Raw genomic sequence first — 7,011 nt, forward strand, 5'->3', positions numbered from 1 at the left:
TTTCCATAAGAAGAGTTGCTGTCAAATCTCTTCCTTCAGCGTGTAGGGGCTGGTACCAATGGACTAACACGACCCTAACATGCCCTAGTACATGTCTAGATGCAGCCTTGGGTGCCTGGAATCGAGCCAACCTCCTGAAACCACAAAACCAACAAAAACGTGAAGCACAAGTGGGAGGGCCAAAAAATCTGTGCAGAATTTTTATAACACTTGCTGTACCTTTTCGGTTTATGCTCCATGAAACATGATCATATTGTTGGATCTCGGTTTTCTACGTGCCCAAAGGCAGCGGAAGTTTAAAAATTTTATTCATTTTGACAATCAAAACATACTTTGTTTTGGGCGCTCGTATGATTTTAACAAAAACATTCATAGGGTGTCGAAATTTTATACCTTTGGTGATTAAATCACTGGACTCCAACTACTACGGTATTAGCGGACGTAGCTCTTGATGTAAATCCCTACGAACGTTCTTCGATCTCCTAATCCGGTCCACGACTGGAATATTTGTTCCTCTTCTAAATTGCACTAGAAATTTAGAAGATGTTTTGCGTAGAGATTGAGCACGAAGAAAATTCGACTCAATACTATAAATCAGAATTTTCTTGCGAGAGAGATTTTTGACTGAGAGTCCCGTTTTTAATACTTGTGAAGATCTGAAATTAATGAAATCTCGTTCCACTATTTTCGGATGCCCCTTCACGTAAAACAAGGATGAAAATCTTATTATTCTTTCTAACATTTAATTTACTTAATTAATTAAATCAATTAAGTCAATCAAATATCCAAAGAATATTTGCATGCCAAATTATGGTGATTCGATCTTTGTGCATAATTATAAAAGAATATCATGCATTGATTTTCTTTGTGTGCAAGTTTTAAATTATGGTATCATAAATATTTTCATATTACATAAATCAATACGATATTTTATAAAAATTTTAATGGGCTATATTTTAACTCAATTAAAATATAATTATTAAACCTCATTTGAACTTTAATAAATTAGCATGATGGGCTTATACTCTTACAAGCTCATGAACCATGCTCCCATTATATTAATATCATCATAATCCCGATCGACGATCCAACATCATCGATGTGACAATTTCAACTTGTTTTTTATTATGATGCACACTTTAATTTCGAGATCATCAATGTCTAAATAAGGCATGTGCATTCCCTTTGACTGTTTTTAGCAGTCATGCTTTAAAAAAAAAATTCTATAAGCTTTTATAAACTTTATTTATAAGCTTATCGATTGATCATATCAAACTTATTTCTTATAAATTCAACTCATTGAATTTATTATCTCAACGGGAACAAGTAAACCAGTACTTGTGTGACCCTCAATGGTTCAGGGATACAGCTAGCCGTGGGTTCACAATTCTTTATGATTCAGGACATATTCCTTTATTCGGGCTTACCCTTGTTAGCCCCATTCTTTTCATCAACACCTTGATTAAGAATGTCAGAACTCATTTCTGATTGCACCCATCGGATCATGGTAAGAGCGTCTAGTAGCATCGCCCCATGATCCCCTAGGTATCATTGATAGTGCCTGCAAGAACCAGTAGATTATGATTAACGTACAGTACGGTCCCTTCATCTCATATATCCCGATCCAATCTGCAACCATTGGTTCATCGAGTGTTGCATATTAATTTGATAACTATGTGATACATATAAATAGTGGCATCGCATGTACCATTGGAGAACTCCTTCTCCAATGTACATCTCATACTCTGGCCAGAGATTCCACGCACTATTATTTCATCAGATCACATAGGATATCCACACCCATAGGTGAGCGGTGAATCCCCGACTACAATGCACTGGCTCCTACATGTGTCGCAACTGTACCCAACCTCGCCACCTGATAACTCTCCTGGAGTCGGTAAACAAGTCAAAGCACAGCTCTAGCATATAGAGCCTCAGTGTTGTCCCGGGTCGTAAGGACTAAATGGTGTACAATCATAACCACGGACTTATCCTCTCGATGAATGATAACCACTTGGAAAGTCCGAGGGAGGGTTGTTCGGTAGAATCATCATATGACTACCTATCTGTATGTTTGGACATCTCCATGCCCTTACCAAGAAACGCGGTACACAACATCACAGATACTAGTCTCGAGCTCAAGCGACCTTTATCCATGTTTTAGACGGCTGAATCGACTAGGAACAGATTTAGATAATACAGTGTTTACAAATGAGTTTCAACATCGAATTACGATTCATTTGTATTAAAGTATAATCAAGGTCTTTATATGTTGTTCACATGGGTATACAGATAAAGAAATAACAAACCATGAAACATTACATTATATTAAAATAAAGATTGTTTATTACAACTGAGTCAATAAATTCCCTAGCCAACAGTTGGCTTGCAGGGCATCTACCCTAGATTAACTTATCTCAATTGGTCACATATTTTAATTTAGGCTTTTAATTAAATTATTGGGCATAAAGGAACTTATTTACTACTAACTTCAATTAATTAATTAAATCCCTAAACATTCTTTTACATTAAAATAAATTATTCTTTATCTTAAATTAAGTCTAGGAATATTTTCTCATTATTAAAATTTATCTCATTACTCCAACTCCAGTCCGGCATCGCTTATTTAACTGAAAAGACAAAACTAATCTCATGCGATTTAAAATAAATAACCAAGACTAAATAACTTTAAAATGCCAAAAAATAAAGAAATCATTTTTAATTTAAATACTAGAAATTATGCATGGCTTATACGTAGTCTAATTTAACGGGTTCTACAATTATGGTAGGCAATTTAATTAGGATTGAGGAGATATAAGGACAGCCTAATAGTTATTTTATCATAGTAGCGCAGCAGAAGCGTGGATTATTGAGATATTATAATTTGAAGTCTAAAATTTTTGTTCATCAAGGATAAGCGAATTTCGGGGACGAAATTCAATTTAAGGAGGTAGATTGTAACGTCCAGAAAATTTGAAGGTCCACGTGATCCACATGCATGCAAGTTATTAAATTTCTTTGGTATTTTATTAAATTCCTTTAAATCATTAAATGCATGTTTATTTCATTAATTTATATTTTAATTCATGATTTATTTAAAGTTTCATGCATTAGGATTTTAAGTTGCATTTCGCGCTCGAACAAGGAATGAAGATCGGTGATATTTAGGATAAATATTTTATTGAATAATTATTTTTAATTATTTAATATGAAGTGTTTTAAGTTTATTTTTCAAGAAATGGGTTTTTTGGGTATTTTTACCCATCAGAGCATATTTTTAACTGGTTCGCAAATTTTAAAGATACCGAGGACTTTTTTAGGGTTCGAGCGATATTTCAAAAGCGTACCTAAATGAAATCTTTTTCGAGAGTGTTTTTGGGCTTGTTGGGTTTGTTTTATTGCTAAATAGGCTCAAAATCATTTTAGTCCTTGTTAAGTTATAATTTGGCCCATTAGTGGTTTGTTTTATACTTAATTACCACTTAAACCTACCCTAAACCTAAAATACTCCTAACAGCCGCCCACACCCTCATTTCAGCAACACTTTTACGTGCAAACCAGCAGCCAACCTCCAGCAGCTTCAACCTTCAAGTTTCTTCAAGCTAGCCTCCTTCCCTGCTCCTCCGGTGCCTCCTCGACGCGCTTTTCTCCTAGTTTTCGATCTTAAAACATCAAGGCACGCTATGTATCTCCTTTCTCATAATTTACGCCATTTATATGTGTGATTATCTATATATTTGCATGATAATTTTTTGGTCTCCCTTAAAGCATCACTTTTGTAAAGATTTTCACACGTATATGCGTATAACTTTCACACAACTCACTGTTTCTTGCTTTGGTCCGAAGGACTGCCAATTTTATGTTGTTAAGGGTTGTACACGTCGGGTAAGATGGGGATATAAGGCTGGAGTCGAAGTTTTGTGGGTTTTAGGAGAGGGCCGATCGATATCTTGAGTCTTCGGGTGAAATTTTCGTGTCGCAAAACCCGTCACTCTTTGTTATTTCAAATTATGTGATCTATGAGTTGGTTTTCTGGAAATGTGTTCGACGTATGATTTGTATCACTCTGTGTTATCTTTGATTCGATAGCAAATTCGTAATTTTCGGATAAGAAACGAGGGAGATAGAATTTTTATTGTAAAGCCACACAAGCTGTGGAATTTCTGTGTAACAAAACCCGTCACCTTCTGTTATTTCAAATTCTGCGATTTATAGGTTGATTTTCTGGAAATTTGTTCAACATATGATTTGTAGCACTCTGTATTATCTTCGATTCGATAGAAAATTCGTGATTTTTTGATTGAAACGAGGGAGATATGATTTTTATCGTAAAATCGCTAAAGCTGTGAAATTTTTGTGCATACGCTGGAGATTTTCAGCAACCTTTGGGCTTGTTTCGTGGGTCATAAATGCTATGAAACAGGTGTTTTAGAGGATGATCATATAGGTTTAAGTCACGGTTTAAGTTGGGGAAGATTTGGTTAAGTTTCAGGTTGATTCGGGCTAAAATCAGGACCCCGGTCCAAGTTTTAAAACGAATCGATTAAGTTTTGAAATGGGCTCGTGTTTACGTCTAAGAAATAATTTTAAAAATATTTTGGGATGCTTTAAGGAGTTTGATTAGTTTCGGGTCGAAATTTAGAGGTCTAGGGGTAAAATGGTCATTTTAGGTTTCCAAGAGCAAAATGCTCATTTTGCACCCGAGTCGAGATTTTTGTCCTGGCAGCGCCCTGAGCACAAATTTGTCATGTTTTTAAATGTTTATGCATCATGATCACGATTTTTATGAATTTATGAAGTATACGTTGCATGCTTGATTTTACGAAAATTTACGCATGTGCTTGATTTTGATAAGTGATGAAAATGATTATGTTTTGAAGGATGAGAATTAGTTGTGGCTATCGAAGTATATGTAAATACTTAAGACATATATATAAATGATGATGATGAGGCCTAAGCACAGTGGATGGGTAATACTGTCACTGTTGTCCGACACCCGCCGGGTACCACGGTTCTATGTATGATGGATTCATCGTAAATTATGAATGATGTACGACAGTCCAACTAATAAACTGAATTAACCAAAGGGAATGATAAAATGATGAACGATGAATGACGATAATGATGAACGATGAATGATGATAATGATGAACTGTTTTGTCATGTAATGATTTCATACGTCACATCTGTATTTACACTTTTAAGTTCATGAAAGGTATGTTGATTACAGTATATTTTTCACTGATGTGTGCTGTATATATATACTTGTTATTCCGGTACAGGTGTGTTGAGTTCTTAAACTTACTAGGTGTGAATGATGCAGGTGAGTATGTTGATTTGGAGACTGGAGGTGATGATGACCAAACGGGCGGAGCTGGTGGCACACGTTAACCCGAGGACCTTGTATTCTTCCGCAATAATATGCTTTTATGGGAACACGATTAAACAGTTTTTAATTGATTGATGAATTTATTTTGTTGAGAGTTTTTGACATATTTTTATTTGCTGGACGTTTTTTAAACGGTAAATTGTTTAAGTTGGTTACTCTTTTCATAGTTTTAACTGCATTTCTTTTATTCAACAGTGGGATGATTTTCCAAATGTATGTTTTCAAATTTTATAGTTTTATATGGGCATGGTTTCGGCCATAGCTTAAAAAAAATGTTCAGTAAAATCTTAAAATGAGCAGACGTTTCAAAATTAGTTTCTCAAAAATAATATTTTTGATCTTTTAAAACTCCTTGTTTGCCCAAAACCGGCTTTCCGAGAAAAATCGAGCTCGACTCATACAATAATTTTAACTCTAACATTTTTAGGAAAATTAAATCATTTTTAATCATATTAGGAAGCTTTGCCATTAATTAAAGAAAATACATATTCTTGTCTTGGTCATCCCCGGTCTCCTTTTCCCTGCCTATTATCGAATATTCGGGTAAAATCTTTAATTTCATATAATCATGTCATATTATCATTTAATTATTCAATCATACATTTAATCATATAATAAATATCATGAAAGCATTTAAAAGCAATTAAATAAAATAATTTTGCATGCATGCGGTTTACGTAGGTTGGTTTTTCGGACATTACAATTCTCCCTCTCTTAAATAGAATTTCATCCTCGAATTTTCCTTGACTTGATGATTGCAAAGCTTAGATTTTCTCATCCACCTCAAATTTAACCTCTAACTTGAAGCTTACTCTTCAACTCGGTCCTCAAATTCTTGAAAATTGCATTTTTCTAACCCAAAATTTTCCCAAAGTCGACTCCTAAATTCAGCTCAAGTAGAAAATACAACATATTCTCCTCTAAATTCTTCATTATCCCAATCAATTCCCTTAATCCAACATGCATTTAACGTTTTAAATGAAGCATGCAGCTAACCTCTATATCATGTATCATATAAGAATCTTAAAAGAATTTTATCATATAAAATATAAAGCAGTTAAAAACTCACATATTTGAGGCGTGATTTCTTGAGCTTCTCGGAGTGACAGTACACAACGCTTTGGAGAAAACCTTGGCTCTGATACCAATTGTAACGCCCCAGATTCGACGACTATCCTCACTATATCCAGACGGGTCTTTTCAACGTGCTTATGACCTCACTCACACGCACTCTGAGAAACTTCCCAATGGGTCACCCATCCCAAAATTGCCAAATCAAGCACGCTTAACTTTGGAGTTCTTATGTGATTAGCTACCGAAAAGAAGATGCATCTTCTTGATATGAGTAGTACATATCAAATCTTTTAAACCCTCCTCAACTGCACAGAAAAAATACCTAAACAATTTCGGAATCCCTCTCCTTTCGGTATAAAATTAGTTCATTCATGTTCCATATGCCTAGAAGCCTTCCAGGAGCCGCTCATTGTCCGTGCAACCTCTTGGCACCGGCGATCACCCCCCGCCCTCTTCGGCCCCGGGCCTCACATGCCCACCAGCTTCCGCTTAGTTCGTCCCCTAACTACACCGTACTAGGAGAGGTCGACTCTGATACTAACTGAAAC

Source organism: Primulina tabacum, chromosome 2 (genome assembly GCF_025594145.1).
Source record: "Primulina tabacum isolate GXHZ01 chromosome 2, ASM2559414v2, whole genome shotgun sequence".
Lineage (NCBI taxonomy): Eukaryota > Viridiplantae > Streptophyta > Magnoliopsida > Lamiales > Gesneriaceae > Primulina > Primulina tabacum.